The sequence below is a fragment of the Lepidochelys kempii genome, chromosome 2 (assembly GCF_965140265.1).
Source record: "Lepidochelys kempii isolate rLepKem1 chromosome 2, rLepKem1.hap2, whole genome shotgun sequence".
NCBI lineage: Eukaryota > Metazoa > Chordata > Testudines > Cheloniidae > Lepidochelys > Lepidochelys kempii.
This window is the reverse complement of record NC_133257.1, coordinates 221,588,586-221,605,666: the sequence shown is the minus strand read 5'-3', so window position 1 is coordinate 221,605,666 and position 17,081 is coordinate 221,588,586. Positions and strand designations below refer to the sequence as shown.

General features: G+C 40.8%; 1 protein-coding gene across 10 annotated transcripts in view; it reads left to right on the top strand.

Annotated features, from left to right (window-relative positions):
• The window catches only part of DYNC1I1 (dynein cytoplasmic 1 intermediate chain 1), a 270,699-nt gene that overhangs the window by 252,043 nt on the left and 1,575 nt on the right, over positions 1 to 17,081 (top strand). The window lies entirely within an intron of this gene.

Genomic DNA, 17,081 nt, shown 5'->3' with positions numbered 1-17,081 from the left:
TTGCAGCCCTGGGTGGAGGCAGCAATGGGGCTGGATGGGCTGCTGCTCTCCACACTTTGCTGGCCCCAGCATTCCGCAGACAGTCCAAGAGCCACCTGCTATTGAGCCAGGAGTTCCTGATCCACAACCAGCTTCTTCATTCACACAGGCTGATATCTGGGCCTGATATAGCGGGCCGTGACCTACCCAAGCCCACCTGTGGCTATGCCCCGTTCTGCTCCCACTGAAGTCAGGGATAAAATTTCCTTTGACGTCAATGGCAGCAGAATCAGCCCCAAATATCTGCTCTATGGATTGCGAGGTTCAGAGCAGGGAGCACTGGATGAGGGGACCATAGAGAGGGACTAGCATTCCACGTATGTACCCTGAGTTTCACAGATTTCACCATGGATCTTGGGTCATCCATGGGGTCAGAGGGTCACAACGAGGGTCTCGTCTCTGCAACTAAAAGCCTCTCTACCCCCAGGGGATGATAGATCACAAACTGTATGTTTCATCTTGTGGGGTTTTCCAGGAGAGTTTTCTCCTGTGGTAGATCCTTCCTGAGGAGACATGATAGGGCTCTGACGTGATTTACAGTGGTTTAAGAAAGACATTTTTGCTGCAGTACTGACACTGGATTCCACAATTTGTAAACGTTTTATTATAAACATCCAAGATGAAACACTAGAATTAAAAGTAACTTTTAGAAGTCTGACAGCAGAATGGCTCAAGTGCATATTCTGGATATGTAACATAAAGTACTGCCAAGCAGTAACATAAAGTGACTCAGACAAAGTTTCACTAGGAAGGGTTGGGTACAAAGCTAGTGTCAGAATGTAATCATTGTAATGAACAGCAGAATCCGGGTATAAATGATTGTGAAGTGGAAGTAACCAAGGGTTTGATCCTGCTCCCAGTGAAGTCAAGGGGAATTTTGCCATTGACATCTATGGTATCCAGATGAGGACATTTGATTCCAGTGGATCAGGACTTTAGTCTCCTATTATTTTCAAAACAATGTTTTAACCAAGCTATAACCCAGACTGGTTGCTGCGAAAAGTTTTGAAGAACCATTTTAATTTCCCCCCAGTGTTGTAATGTAATTGGAGGCTAAAAAAGAAGGGGGTGGGAGGGGGCTCATAGAGGAAGAAAAGACAGGATACAACAAATGCATGGTTTTCATATGGTTTACATTTAGGCAATGATCATTTTGCTTTATATGAAAAAGTGAGAGAAAGCTTTGTCATCTCATGCCTACTTATTTATAATTTAAATAGAAATAGTTGCACCAGTGACTGATGTATCCAGTGTTCACAAAGGTATTTTTGAAGTAGCTTAAATAAGAACTCCCTAATGAAAAAAATGCACTGTTTTGAAATCAGTCAATTTAATTACTGTGTTTTATGAAAGCCATTACCCATTGCTGATTACTAGAGTGATAAAATCTTTAAGCTTTGGTAGCCTCCATAGGGGGTGAGCTGATCTAAGTAGCGCAGAGTCCAGTCATTATCACCCTAAATACTTGTGTTTCTCATTACAATATTCATTACCTTAGGTTACTTTGGATGCATTGGTGTGTTTCCCCAGTGGAGAAATAACACTATATTAAGTTAAAACTTAACGTTTAAATCTGTTTTCCAGTTTCAAATCTGGCTTATTCATATCCATTCACAAATATACTTATGTGCGGGTATGTATGGGAGTAATGTCCATATCTAAAATGGTAAAAAAATGTGATTTATCTTGTACCTTCAATCTCTCTCTCTCTCCTTCATCTGCATAGTTTCTGAGAGCCTCACACTCATTAATGGATTATGTTCTCATGACACCCCTCTGAGCTAGGGAAATATTATGCTCATTTTACACATGGGAAACTGAGGCATGGGGTAGCTTAAGTGACTGGCTCAAAGACACACAATACATGTATAGCTGGACTGGGAACTGAACCTAGATACCCTCAGTACCAGTCCAGTGCCCCGTCTACTAGACTGTGTTTCCCTTCCTTTTCCAGATTTGTCCTTTTTACTGCTTCACCTGCACTCTGCCTTGCTGACCCACATCCATTGCAGACTCCTCCTAGTGTTCTAAACCTTTGAGCAGCTTCAAACATCTGCCATTGTTTTCAAGGTGATCTGCCAAAGGCTTTTTTAAAACCCAGAATTGTGTTTATATCAGCATAGGTGCTAGAACTAGGGGTGCTCCCGCGCCCCATGGCTCAAAGTGTTTTCTGTTGTATAGAGGGTTTACAGATTGGCTAAATGAGTCTCAGCACCCCCACTGTACAAATTGATCCAGCACCCTTGTATATCAGTTTTTGTTTCTTTAAAAAGACTTGAAATCTGTATGCATGGAGGTTTCTAACAATATATTCTGCTTATTTACCATATAAATATGAGGAATGTTAATTCTTACCTTCCCTGGTTTTGCTGGAGGACTCCTCGGGAGTCTCGGGAAATGTTTCAGGTGAGCTTTATGCCTAACTGGCAGGAAGGGAGTTGGAATCTCTAAGAAAGATATCCTTTCTCTCAAATGTTAGCTAGGTATTCGAGTTAGAGGCATTAACAAAAACAACCAAAAATTCAGGTTTTAAACTGTATGATTTAAAAGCCCTTTGACTCTTAATTGCTTAGCTCTCAGTCTCTTATGATGTAACTTGTCACTAGTTCTCCAGATGTAACATTTCACTAGGTCTCCAGAGAGTTTGCTAGAGGAGACAAGACTTGGATTTCTAATATGAAACAAGAAAACGTCTCCTAGTCCTTTTGCTATATGGTAAAGAAGCAAAAAAGGTTCAACTCCAAGTGTTTTTGTTGTTGTGTCACATTTAAAACAGCCTCATGTTTCCTATTTTCCCCACAAAGGCCCAGATCCTCCCCTGTGGAGAGGGAGAGCAAACAAACTACATATAACAGATGTTAATAATGTAGCTTATTCCACTGCTAGTAGGTGCTCAGATGCTGTGGGAGAGGAGAAAATAGACTAGGGGGTCATCCTGTCCCCCATGGTAAAACCTGCAGGAGGAAGAGCAAGGTCACAGATACCCTCCCACATTACCCAGCCCAGGGATGAGGGGTAGGGGAGAAGATTTGCCCCCTTGCAGAAAAGGCAGCGGGGCTGGCTGCAAACCTGACACGTCCCTTTCTCTGGAGGCTCTGTGTATTTGCACTAGCTCAGGCACCAGTAGTGGCTCCCCACCTGTGGCTGCCCTGAAATCCTGTGGGGAGGCTCTGTGGAAAAAATAATTCACTACCAGGCTTTCCTGAGTAGAGGAGGTAGAATGGCAGCCTCGCCCAGTCCCTCAGCACTGATCCTGGGTGGGTTGAATTAAATATAGCAGAGCAGCTGAATGCTGACAGTGAAAACTTGCACCTTAAAATAATAAATTAGTGTACATGAATAATAAAAAATTCACAGGAAGATTCTGCCCCTCCCCATTGTAAAAACCGTTGTGAATGTATAGGCAGAAGCCCTATTTTAAACGTTAGGTTTTAACCTAATATAGTGTTGTTCCACTGGGAAAACCCACCAATGCTTATGAGAAGACTGGTAAATGTGCATAGCTCGTATGTAATGCAGAGTATCAAGGGAAAATACTTCATGCTGAATTCACTTAAATATGTTAGTATGTGTGAAGTGCGTTCATGCACTCTCATTGTGGGGATAAATGCTTCATGGAGATAAACCTTCTCATAAAAGAGCTAGTTTGTATAATTAATCTTCTGTGGTTTCAACCTGCCACATTCAACAGCAATTTGGGTTCTGAGGGAGTCCTTAATTATGGTGTTAATTAATTAGTTATGGTTTGCAAAATTGTTGCATTTAATAGTACAAAGCTATTGAATTCATGATTTAGAAAAAGAGCCACTTAGCCTAAAAACCACAGCTGAGGATGCAGAGACACTTGGACCCTCAACGTATACTACCCAGCAGCTACGGCTGCACATCTGAAGTTTAATTTTTCTGTCTGATAAGTTGTGTCACACTGTCTGGAGTGGCTCACAATCGTGAATGCCAACCTCAGGGAAGACTGTCAAGAAGCAGGGCAAAAACTCCAAACTGTTTGTGTGTTCTATAGTTAGATTTCATCAACCCAGTAACAAGTGTGAACTCCTAAAGCACTATAGCAGTCTTACCATGAAGTCACAGACAGTCCCCTTGGGATTCCGGTCTATCTTGCCACCCAGGCAAGCTGGACTTTATGATAGATGGTTCCTTACCCCAAAACTAACAACAACAAGGTTACTCCCAGTACCAAAAGACGAGTCACTTACCCCAGGTCAGTTGTACTCAGATCTCAAAGCAAAGACAACACTTGTAGCCAATCCTGTAACAAACTCACTAAAGGTTTAGTAATTAGGAAAAAGAAATGAGAGTTGTTTATAAGGTTAAAGCAGGTAAACATACACACACAAATGAAGCACTATCTTGAATTCTAAAGGTAATAGAAGCTTCTCTAATAAGCAAGCTTTTATGTCTTTTAGGGCCAACCCAAGCCAAGCAGCTTGGGTTTCTCTTGTTTATGTTTAGGAACCTTTGTCCAAACAGCATAAAGATACCAATTTCTCCTTAACAGGAATTTTTATGCCCTTCTCCCAAAATTCAAGCTGAGATGGGACACGGGCTTGTGCACATACCCTCTTCAGGGTACTTGTGGCACCTTAGAGACTAACAAATTTATTTGAGCATAAGCTTTCGTGAAGTGAGCTCTAGCTCAGGAAAGCTTATGCTCAAATAAATTTGTTAGTCTCTAAGGTGTCACAAGTCCTCCTTTTCTTTTTGCGAATACAGACTAACACGGCTACTACTCTGAAACCTCTTCAGGGTGTGGGTGTATGGGGGGGAGCAATCAACAGAGTCTTTTGTCCAGAATGGCTTGTCTGATGTTGATAGACCTTCTGTTGGGGAGGAGATAACACCTCTTATGGTGAACTAGCACTTGGTAATACTTCTCCCTGACTGTGAGGAAATTGCAAACTTGACAAACCTTTTTATAGTTACAGAGCAAACATTCAAACATTACCTTATAACGTGTGATACAGGTATTATAAGTAAGATTAATACATGCAGCATCCTACAAGCATCCTATAAAATCTCACCACTAAATACATTCTTATAACGCTAACATTTATTTCAACCGTACTAACGCACAGGTGAGCCAAACTGGTTTCCAGTTATGCATTTGTCAATGTTCAGTAAGGCCCAAGGCCTTGGCATGAGCTGGCACTTGGACTGCCAGCATCACAGGTTGTATTGTATTGGTGTGTGCTTGGTGTCTATACAGTGTACTTTGAAGGACAGCAGTGTGACTTTAAAACAAAAATCAGCGACTTCACATTGATGCTTTCAAAGAAATGAAATCTAGGTAATGGCAGCAGTTCTTATGCAAACCAAAAGTACTGTACACCTAGTAGGCAGGGTTTGTTTGTGTTAGTAGAACTCACTTGCAGGCCCCTGCCAGGTGAGAGTCCACTGAAAGCTGAGTAGTAGTGGAAAAAGTCTCCACAATCCCTGTTCAACTAGGAACCCTAGACTGAGCCATATATTCGTAGGCTATAAGGGACCGCTGTGACCATCTAGTCTGACCACTTGCATAACGAAGGCCATAGAACTTCTCCAAAATAATTCCTGTTTAAGATGGAGCAGTTAGAAAAACATCCATTCTTGGTTTCAAAATTGCCAGTGATGGAGAATCCCCCAGAACCTTTGTGTAAGTTGTTTCAGTGGTTAATTACGCTCACAATTAATGTGCCTGGAGGCTGGATAGCATGGAAGGATAGCGCTGGCCCGGAATGGGATGGGGTCAGGCCAACCAGTAGATGCGTAATTCATTTATTTTTCTAGGTGGCCCTGGTCTGAATTTCAAGCTGCTCTCCTCTGGTAAAACCCCAGAGTCAAATCCTCTTTCCGTTGCTGCTGCCCTTTTTGACACAGAGGGGGATAGTTATATCCCCAATGGCCCATTGAGTTGAATCTCCAGAATGGCTGACTCCAAGCATTCAAAAATCACGTTGGCCTTCTCTCCCCCAAAATTATGAGATTTTAAAAAATAATAGGTGTTGGGGTTTATTTGGTTTCTGGTTTTGAGCCCTTTGGATTCACATTTTTCAAGCTTTTCTCCGCAACCTTGAGGATTAGAAACATCCTTTTTTAGATGAATGCTGAGATTCTAATGAGCTTTAAGTGAATGCTGAGAGTCACATGGCTCCAGGATATGGAACTTTAAGAAAAAACATTAAATATCCTGAGTCTTGCACTAAAATTGCAGCAGTTGGCAACACTGAAAAATGGAAATTGAACTGGAGCTGGGAATCTTAAAGGAGACAGATGACGTTGTGGGTGGGGGAGAGTGTTTCACTCGGGTTGTGAAGCACCCAATATGTTTATAGTGCTGTAGAATCTATTAATAATATATAACTTGGAAACCCTTGCTCCCCAGGACAGCCCTACTGTGGAGGCAACATGGGTAGCTTCTGTGGAGCCTGGCAGAGCTGTGATGTTGTCCCTCTTACACACATACTTAGTGACTGGCCATTACATTTAATTAAAGTAGCCTCATATTAGATTCTTTGTGTGTGTCTGTTTAGAGGGGAGCGTCCTAGTAAACACTGAGCATTCTCCCACTCCCACTGAAGACTTCATAGGTTTCAGTGGAAGCAAGTGCAGGTAGGAGAAAATAGCCATGAAATGGGTGGTGAAAGCCCCACAGTTTCACTTGGGTCAACGTGCAAGCCTTATTCTCCATCTTTTGCATGTCAGAGCCCCCTTTACACATATGCTTGGTGGGCTCAGTAAGGGGGATTGCCTTCTGTTGAATGCTGACCGCAATTTGCACACCCTTCCCCTGTAAAATTAAACCAAGCAATGCACATGCTGGGAGCCCGTTCCTGCAGGCATAATTCACCTGCTCCTTTACCCACGTGACTAGGCCCACTGACCTCATTGAGATTGTTCATGTCCATGTTGTCTTTAATTCAAAAATCAGGAGATTATAAGAAACTCCTGAGATTTAAAAAAAAAAAAAAAAAAGACCCAAGAGAACATTCCTACCTATCAGCCTATCTCCTTGTGGCTGTTCAACCCTTTTCTCCATAGCACAACAGTAATGCAGGATATCAGTGTGTTCATCATGTCACTTAAAAATAACAGAAGAGATTCTGTTTTAAACCACAGCTTGGAAGTGAATTTGTTTGAGACCCTGGATGTAAGGTCTTTGTAAGTGTATATGGCAGACTTTGAACCAAAGCTGCTATTTTAGGTGCTGCTGGTGGTGCTGGCTGTAGCTAGCGTTGCCCGACTCTTCTCTTTGCTTATAACTTTACCAATTTTTCAGGCTGAAACTTTCTGTGCTTGGCATCTGCTTCAGGCTAAACTTTTTTGGAAATTCAGTTCCGCCAAGCTTGAGATTAGGGAAAAGAACATAAGGTTTTTTTGTTTTGTTTTGTTTTTTTAACATGGGCAAAATTAACAGCTGTTTTGTTGAAAAGCTCGAGTGTCTCCCTGCTTTAGAACAGCCATGCAGTAAGGGACACTAATTCAGCAGGGGACAATTTAGCAAATTGTTGGCCTGTCATCAGGGCTGGGTCTTTTGCTGCTTTTGTGGAAAAACACACCTTTGAAAGAAAATCCCTTGAAATTTGATTACATGATCCCATACTGTTTCTTCCCAGGACTCCTGTGGGACGTGGACTGAGGATGAATCAGGGCTGTGTAGTGATGCAGGCTATTTTCTGTGGGACCCCTGCCTCATTTGTTTCAGAAGTTGGCAGGTATGCAGTGAATGAGGCAAGAAGCTGCCCAAGAAGGGCTCATGGTTAAGGCGTTTGAATACTATGGTAGAGAACTGGGTTCCAGCCTTGCTTCTGTGGCATCATTCCTGTCTGAAGCTAGGCAAGTCATTTAAACCAAACTTTTCACAGGTGGTCACTAATCGTGTGTCCCTTGTTTTCAGGGTGCCTGACTTGAGACCCTGGTGTCTGATTTGCAGAAGTCCTGAGTGCTAAAAGCCAGTGGTGGATTAATGCATAGGCCCACAGCCTATTTGGGGGTCCCCATGAGGAGCGCCAGAACCTGTGTAGAAGTGGGGGGGCAGATGGAGGGTATGGGGCACCCCACAGTGGCCGGGGTTCCCTGGGTGGCTCTTACCACTGCCCGGCTCTGGCCTCTGGCCTGGTGAGGGGACAGGGCCTTGCGGGGAAGAGGAGGAGCAGGGGAAAGGGCCCACCTCAGCCCCTCACTAGGAAGAGGCTGGCACCACTAGCAGGGGCTGCACTTCACAGCAGGGGAGCTGATCAGCCCGCTGTGAAGTGCAGCCCCTGCCGGTCTGTGCCTGCCAGAGGCCTCTATACCCATGTAACAAAGTGGGTGGGCATGGCCCTTGTGATTCCAGCACCCCTAGGCCCTCAGGCTGTGGAGGGGCCAAATGTTCTTTGTGCCTAGGGCCCCAATAAACCTTCCTCCGCCTTTGCTCACAGCTGTAGCTGAAGTCAATGGGAGCTGTGCTTTAAACATAGAAAGTGCTATATAGTGCTAAGTACTCTGAAAAAGCAGGTGCTGGACATGTCAAATTGGGTACACAAAGTTCCTGCTGGTAATAGCTCACCTTACCTGATCACTCTCGTTACAGTCTATATGGTAACACCCATTGTTTCATGTTCTCTGTGTATATAAAATCTCCCCACTGTATTTTCCACAGCATGCATCCGATGAAGTGAGCTGTAGCTCACGAAAGCTTGTGCTCAAATAAATTTGTTGGTCTCTAAGGTGTCACAAGTACTCCTGTTCTTTTTGTGGATACAGACTAACACGGCTGCTACTCTGAAACAAAGTTCATGGCCAGTTTTGATCTTAATATAGGAATTGCCATTCTAGTTGAGACTGAGGTCCCTCCAGCCCAATATACTGTCTCAGACAGTGACCAGCACCATTTGCTTCAGAGGAAAGTTGAAGAATCCTGCAGTAGAGATGTGGAATAATCTGCCTCCCATTTTAGGTTTCTCATTCCCAGTATGTAAAATGAGGATATTACATCACCTCATGGAGACGGTGAAAATAAATTAATATTTGTGAAGCACTGAGATCCTGAAATGTTGAGTGCCACAGAAAAGCCTTTAAGCACAGTAATATGAATAGAGTGAAGTAAATAAGACCTGGGGCCACCCGTCGACCAGAGATGAGCTAGCAAGACATTGAATAGCTGCTCATTCAGTGAGCTTCATCCAGCCTGTGCACTGAATAAGACAGAGGTACTGTGGAGAAAATAGAATGTGGTGTAATGTATTTATAGACCATAGCATAGTTCATATACACAAGGGGGCAATCGTAATACTGACATTTCCTATCTTTCGAGTGCTTGGCTTTGCAACTTTAATGCTCTTTTAACATAGTTGTTTGTGTGTAACATATGTATAGTTCACGGCCAATGTTTGAGTATTTTCTGGATGTTAGTGTTGCTCCAACAGAGCTGTGTATCAGACTGAGGAGTTTAAGTTTAAGCAATCAATATTTAAATGTTCAGTTTAAGATCCAAACCCATTACAGAAAGAAAGAAATTGTTTTGATCGTTGTCTTCACACAAACACTGTAATTCTTTTTAAAGTTGTGTTTTATATCAAGAACAAAATGTACAATCAAATAATAACTTAAAAGCTATTACTTCTGTCTTACAGAAAGAAAATCAAACTTCACATAAGTTATATTCTATTTCTGTTGGAAGATAGAGGTTAAGTATTTTGATTGTGTAATCTAATCTTTAATCCTTTTTTTACTAGTATAGCACTAGTTAAATCAGATCCTGCTGGAAGTAACTCATAGCAGACGTTAATCTAGATGAGGGCTAAGTAATGAACTTCACAGAAGGCTGGTGTATACTGTGTCTGTGACACTAGACTGACTGCTGTGAGTAGAATAAATGCAGTATTTAGGCTGCTTATGGTATTTCAGTCCTTCAGTTAAGTAAACAAATATATACAGAGCTACACTGGAGTGTATCCTTTGTGGTCTAAATACTATATCATCTGCATGCAGTATGCTGGCTTTGAGTTCTTACCAGTGGTTTCATCCATTGTTAACAGTGATGCTAGGCTCTCCCAAGAGTTAAATACAGTGGTACTGTAGTTATGTGAAAAAAGGTGCCCTTGGTTACATTGGTGGCCATTTCACTGTGTATTACCTCCCACTTTGTTTCCATCCATGTGTGTGGCATAGGGAGTCGTCTGGAAAAATATAGACATTTTTCAATCATATTTTATAATTGATTGAAAAAAAATCATAGGGAGTGGCCTGGAAAAATATAGACCCTTTTCAAACACACACATGTATACATATGCTTGAGAAAAATATCAAAGGCATTTTGCAACTGAGTTCAGTAGGGCAAGCTCAGGCCCAAAATGGGTATGTGCATAGAAATGTTTGTATATGTAGATATTATTTTCGCTTTGACGTGCAGCATTGAAATTAGTGATAAAATACTTATTCACTGAATTTGGATTGGATTGGATGCCTTAGGGTGAATTATAACTGTCTGGATTTTTTATGTGTAAACTTACGGGCCTGATCTGAAAATGCTACACTTCACACAGAATGCAGGATTGGAACAATAATTAGAAAAAAGGTATCTAACTAGAACACTCTGTGTAATATTTACACTTTATCATCTTAAAAATATTTTTCTCAGCCATTTAATACATTTTCTCATGTGGAACTCTATTCACAAAGTGTTTACAATGAATTTCTTTTCAATACAGCACTTCATTTTATATGATAATATGGATAGCATTCTGTGTAGAATAAACAAAGTAATATTCTCTTGTGGTTAGAGGGTTTTTTTAAATGACTCCATCAAATTGAAAGATTATAATGATGCCGATAAATCACACAAAGTATTTATTCTGAAGCATACCGTCTTAGTCATTATAACTATCTTACCATACTTATTGTATTTGACAAATCAAACTAAACCGAACGTGAATACTTTTCATGTCTTAATTAGCCACTCTTCAAAATGTTTTAACCAGTCCTTTTCAAGCCAAGCATAATTTGGTCTGAAGTGGTTTAGAAATGAGAAAGCTGAATTGTGAATTTCAGTATAGTTTTAGTCCTTGTTGGATCTGAGATTTTTGTAAAGAGAGCTCTTGTAGGAAGAAAGGCAGAGAAGCATGGAAAGACGCCAATAAAAACCCAACCACAACTCATAAATGATACTTTAAAATATTTTAAAATGTAGGCCAGTTTCTGATCTCCATGACATGGTGAAAGTTTCTGCATTCCTACCATGTAACTGAGATCAGAATCTGTCCCGTTATGTGCAAAAGACATCAAATAACCAGTTATGTTCCGCACATACAGAAAATAGCTTATATACTGTGGAGGGAAATGATCTTTTTATGATTCTGGTTTTACACCTATATGCAGGGGATGCTTGTACAGACACTGGAGAGACCCATGTAGTGTCTTGCTCCAATGGGAGAAATGTATTCAGGAGGGCTAAATTCTCCTGTCAGAGACATCCTGGAGCAGTTCAGCACCATAGCGAACTGTGCACAAGCTCACTGTCCATGAACACAGGCAGTCCACAACACAGGCAGTTTGACTCTTAGCTTAGCCGGCGAATGGCTAGTGCCACAGCTGGGCAGGGCATAGATTTAAGCATGAGATTTAATCATTTAAAATAAATGTAACTAGCAAACGCAGGCCTCCATGCCCCCCTGAAAAGAGGAAGGGAGCTTGTTCCCATTGCTCCAGGGTAGGGGTGAGAAAGCTGGAAGTGCTGCCTGCATGGCATGCTCCTACCTGACCCTCCATAGGGACTCCTCAGTGTTCAGATTCCATGGCTAAGTGAAGGGGGAAGGAGTTGCCAGGTTTCCATCCTACACCCCTGAAAACCCTGGGCAAGGTGGCACAGGTTACAAGGTGTGCAGGAATTGGGGCTGATTTTTTTTCCCCGCTATGGTTTTCTCTGCCTCCAATGTGAGGTTTCAGGTACAGCAATCATCAAGGGAGTTCCTGGTAGCGCAGGACACAACTCTGCATGAACACAGCTTGGTTTTGGGACATCTTGGGAGCCTTCATGTTTAGGAGGTGGAAGCTGTGGGGTCATCCACACATGGTGATGGGGAAACCCTAGCCTTGGATGAAAGAATTAAAGCAACTCTGCAGGTGGATACTTGCAGTTTCCATTCTCCTGCCTACGAAGAACCGGCATGCGGAGAATTAGCCCAGCACGTAAGGTGCTCCATTGCTTCTTACCAGAATGTGCACAGACAATTCACCTACTTGGAATTCACATCTGAAGCATTTGTTTGTGCTGGGAGACCAAAGTCACAAGAGACTATCTTTCCGCCTAAGGTAATTATCGTGTTATTTTTAACAGAATGTTTAACAGAAATGTCAGAAATTTTGCAAAGCCAAGGATCATATACTGTCTGTGTTGGCACCTCTAGCCAGTCACATTTACTGTCACTAGAGGATTAAGTTGCCAAAGAAATCAAAAGAGGTTGCGGCATGTCAGAGAAGGGAAAGGAATGCGATATCTTTGCCTTCAGTCTGAGCCCTGCTACCTTGGTGGTGCCATATTATTCATTCTTATCTTAAATTCTGCTCCAATTTACACCATACCGCCATGCTGACTGAGGCCTGAGACACGTGGATACAGATTTTCTTTGATTAGGGTTAATGCTGGCAGAAACTGACTGAGATTGTGAGAGTAAAATCTTCCCAAGTACAGGCAGAGCCATATTTATGCTGGCACAACTCCACAATAGAGTGAATTTGGCTCATACTGTTCTGAAATTACCTATCCACGTCCCTAGTGACTCCATATTACATGGGGCTGCCGCTAATAAGGTACTGCATGCACCTCACAGCAGGAATAATTTTTTGCAGCTGAACTAGCTTTACTTTAAATTGGGTTTTGGAGAGTAAGGAGTTGTAAGATGTTGTCCTGAAGAGCCTTTGCTTTTGGAAATTGGTTGGGTTTTTTTTTGTTTGTTTGTTTGTTTTTTGTTTTTGTTTTTTTTTGCAGAAGTGGTCAGAATCCATAATCTACCACCATTCAGTGTATGAAACCATCCCACCAATCCATGTTTTCTTGCTGAATCAAAGATGCAATTTAACTTAAACCTGTTTATCTGAAATCACAGTGGTAGAGCTGGTGGGGGAAAAAATAATCCCTAAAGTTTGAGGCACACAACTCAGTTGCTAAACATCAGATAGAAACCGGTTGGAATCTTTATGGTCCATTTGATACATAAGTATGTATCAGTCAAGCAGGGCTGGGTTTCAATAGGCTAAAAATAATGTAGGTTTATTTAGATTACAGAAGCAGAAACAAAGAGTATTTTTCATCAGTGTTTCATTTAGAAACAAAATGGTTTTTGTGATGCTGAAAGATGCATGCTACACTTAGCAAGAAACTTGTAGTTTGAGAAAAAAGAGAAAGGGCCAAGTATGGCCTCCTAGTTGAATGCCTGCACCCAAAAGCAAAATTTAATCCCAAATTCAGCCGCATCATACTATCTAAGGCCTCAGTCCTGCAAACAAGTAAGCACACGTGTAACTTCGCATACATGAGCAGTCTCATTATCTGTGTACATAATGTTAGACGTATGCCTAAGAGTTTGTAGGACCAAGGCCTAAAGTCTCTGGTCGAGATTTTTCAAAGCTATGCAGGTGATTTAGCTACCTATCATTCAATACTTTAATGGGCAGTGTATGGCTAAATCCTTCACACTCATTTGTAAATACCAACTTCTGTTATTAGTATTGCTATCTGACCATTTATAAATATAACATTATTGTAGCTAGGCTAGAGTGAAGTAAAAAATTTAGTTAATTAAGTGCTCGTAGGTGCTTAGTTTATCATCATGAAGGGGCTAAGAACCTAGATAGATACCATTCACTTTCTTTTTCTGCTCACAAAATAGCCATAAGCTGATGGCAATTTATGCTAATATTTTTATTATCCAAATATACTCAGACACTAGCATTTTTGGAAAAAAATTTACTGTGTGTAATACACATGAATATTTGAACATTCTTGTGGTGTTGCTTTGTTGTAAGTGGAGGGCAACAATAAAATAGCAACAATTGTGAAATATTCAATGATAAAAATCCTATAGCTTTTCACAGAAACTTCTAAAAAAGTTGGCCATCTCTAGTAACTGATCACATAAGCCACACGGTATTGCTTCTCTCACCTAATTTGTGTGTGTGTGTGAGAGATTGTTGGAACTTTTGTGGAAAATGACTGAAAAGGGGGTATGTGCATGGCCCAAACAAATTCATGTAAAAATGTGAATGGATATTTATGGGTGTTGTATGCATATTTTTCCAAGTCTAATGTTGGTTTTGCAGATCTTTTTATTTTTAATCATTGTACAGTAATTTGTTTATACAGCACACAACATTGTGGCAGGCAAAATCCAAAGACAAGGAGTGTAATTCTGGCTCCACTGAAGTCAATGGAAATGTTGCTATTCATTTCAATAGGGCTAGGATTTCAACCCCTTTCCCTACTGCTGTCCCTTTCCACTGTAAGGCCATCACCCTGAAAACAGTTGTATTTGCAAAACTGGGCCCTAACATTAGACATAACTCTGTAAATGAATTGAACAAGCACTAAGTGGAGTGAGATGAAGGACAAAAGTTGCAGTAATAAGCTCATGTATCATTATTCTCATTTATGGTATGTGTACATAGAACATCAGGGTTGGAAGGGACCTCAGGAGGTCATCTAGTCCAACCCCCTGCTTAAAGCAGGACCAATCCCTGATTTTTGCCCCAGATCCCAAATGGCCCCCTCAAGGACTAAACTCACAACCCTGAGTTTAGCAGGCCAATGCTCAAACCACTGAGCTATCCTTCCCCACTCTGGCTGGTTGCACCAACTTTTCTTTTATTTACTTTTGTATAGTAAATGCATGTACTTCACTTTGTTTGGTTTGGTTTTTGGGAAGAGGTGATTTCTCAAAAATAAGAGACTGACCCTGTAAACACTTTCTGCTTAAGGTGGTGCTTACATCTATGAGTAGTGAGAATTTGCAGGATCAGTACCAAAGTTGTTTTGACAGCCTGGCATTTATTTATTCTACGGCCTATGTTGTGCAGGAGGACAGCGTAGATGATCATGGTCTGGCCTTACACTCTATGAATGTATAATTTTGTATTAAAATTCATTATTGTCTTTATTTCTTTTCCAGTGTAACTTTACCAATTCACTTCCTGACCTGTATTGTACAAAATAACGCTCTTTAGCTTGGTCACAGTTAAGTTGCAATGCAGCTGTTACTCAAAAAGAAAAAAACATAGGGACAGAATTGCCCCTATTTCATTATTGAATGTGTTAGTTTTAGTATGTATTTGGCTCTTTTTATATTTTGATGCAACGTGTTAATAAAATTACACTATTCTGCTCTGCAAGAAGATGAAACCCTTTATGAAAGAAGCATCAGTGGGTTCAGTGGTAAAGCTTTTAACAGCTGATCAGGGTAACGCTGCAGCTGTGTTGGCCTCTAGGGCCCTACTTTGATCTTATATCTGTGGGCACGTATTGCAACTTAGCTTGGAAAATCATCTCTTGCAGGGGTGTGTAATCATGATCAAGCTTTCAGAGCTGATGTTTTTGCATACTTGCCTCCTTAGCTTTGATTTTTATTTCCTGCAATCATATACTGTATGTTGAAAGAGGGCAGATCTGTCTTTCAAATAAATATAAGAATAGATCCATTTCTGTATATGCTTTCAAACAGCTAATTCAGGCTTCTTGCGCCTTGAGTGTTGGACTCAGTTCCTTTCATAATGCTTTCATAATTACTAAAATCAAGGAGAAAATAGGCAAAAAATGGATATTAGAAATTCAGGGTTAAAAGTAGCAAAACCAGATTGTGAGCAAAGGCACAATGATATATATCATTCAGTATTATCACCAGCTGAGAGAGCTGTCCTAGAAAGACTGCATTCTTTGGCAGTAAACGAAATAAATATTTAACCAAAGTCCAAAAATCAAAATACATAGAAAAATAATTACAGTTGTAAGCTCACTTTTCATACTGTAGCGGAGTGGTTTGAATACATGCTATATACATGGATGTTTTTAAACGTCAGCGTGTTTTTCCAAATATTCATTGTTTAATTGCCTCCTGACTGAGAGACAGATCCAAAGCTGAAGTAGCTGGAAAGACCCTCAGTGACTCCAGTGAGATTTGGATCAGGCAATAAGGCTTCACCCTGCACACACTTACATAGGTGATTTACTTTGCCTGTGAAGGTCGGCCACATGGGACTCCTACTCACATGCTTGCACAATTGGGGCCTTGAACATTAGTACAGACAATATACTTTTTTTTCTCCGCTTCCATTGATATTGATAGTTGCCTGTGGACATCGAGAGACCAGTTAAGCTGTTTGTCATCCAAAAAATGCCTGTTACAGTTCTGCAATCTATTGTTTCTAAATGAATAAAATCCACCTTAAGTGTGAATAATATTTGTTACCTTTTTTTAAAAAAAAGAAGTAGTAAGCTTTCAATTGAGCCTATATCAATTGCATATTGGACACTCTAGACTGGATCAGTTATTTTCTTTCTTAGTCTGCGAAGCGTTCCTCATGTAATGCGCATAAAATAGCATATAATAAAACTGAGTTACTAACAGCCAACCTAGTGTACCATACTGTTTCATGTCTTTAAACAGTTCCTTTTTCAGTACCAAAAGCTGCATAATGTCTGTAAACAGTTCCTTTTTCATACTACCTTCCAGGGAAAGATCACAAGCTTTAAGACAGCAGCAAATACATGCATGGTTAATTTAGATGCTTGTTGCCATTTTCTTTTATTTGAGTCAATAAAAATGTATGTTCAGGAAGTTTGAATTTTTCCATGATTATATCAATCCCATTTTGCGTTCTCGCTCGAGAACTGCGATGCTGGATCGAACTGGAAAGGACTACAGCATTATTTTGCCATATCACTAAAACATTCTGTCTGGAAGTTCAATCAGATCAGTAAAGCAATATTTACTTGGTCTGCTTGAGCAGTTTAACATTTCTATGAGAATGTATTTCTTATTGTCACTTATTTAACATTGAGGAGGGCAACTAAAGTAAGC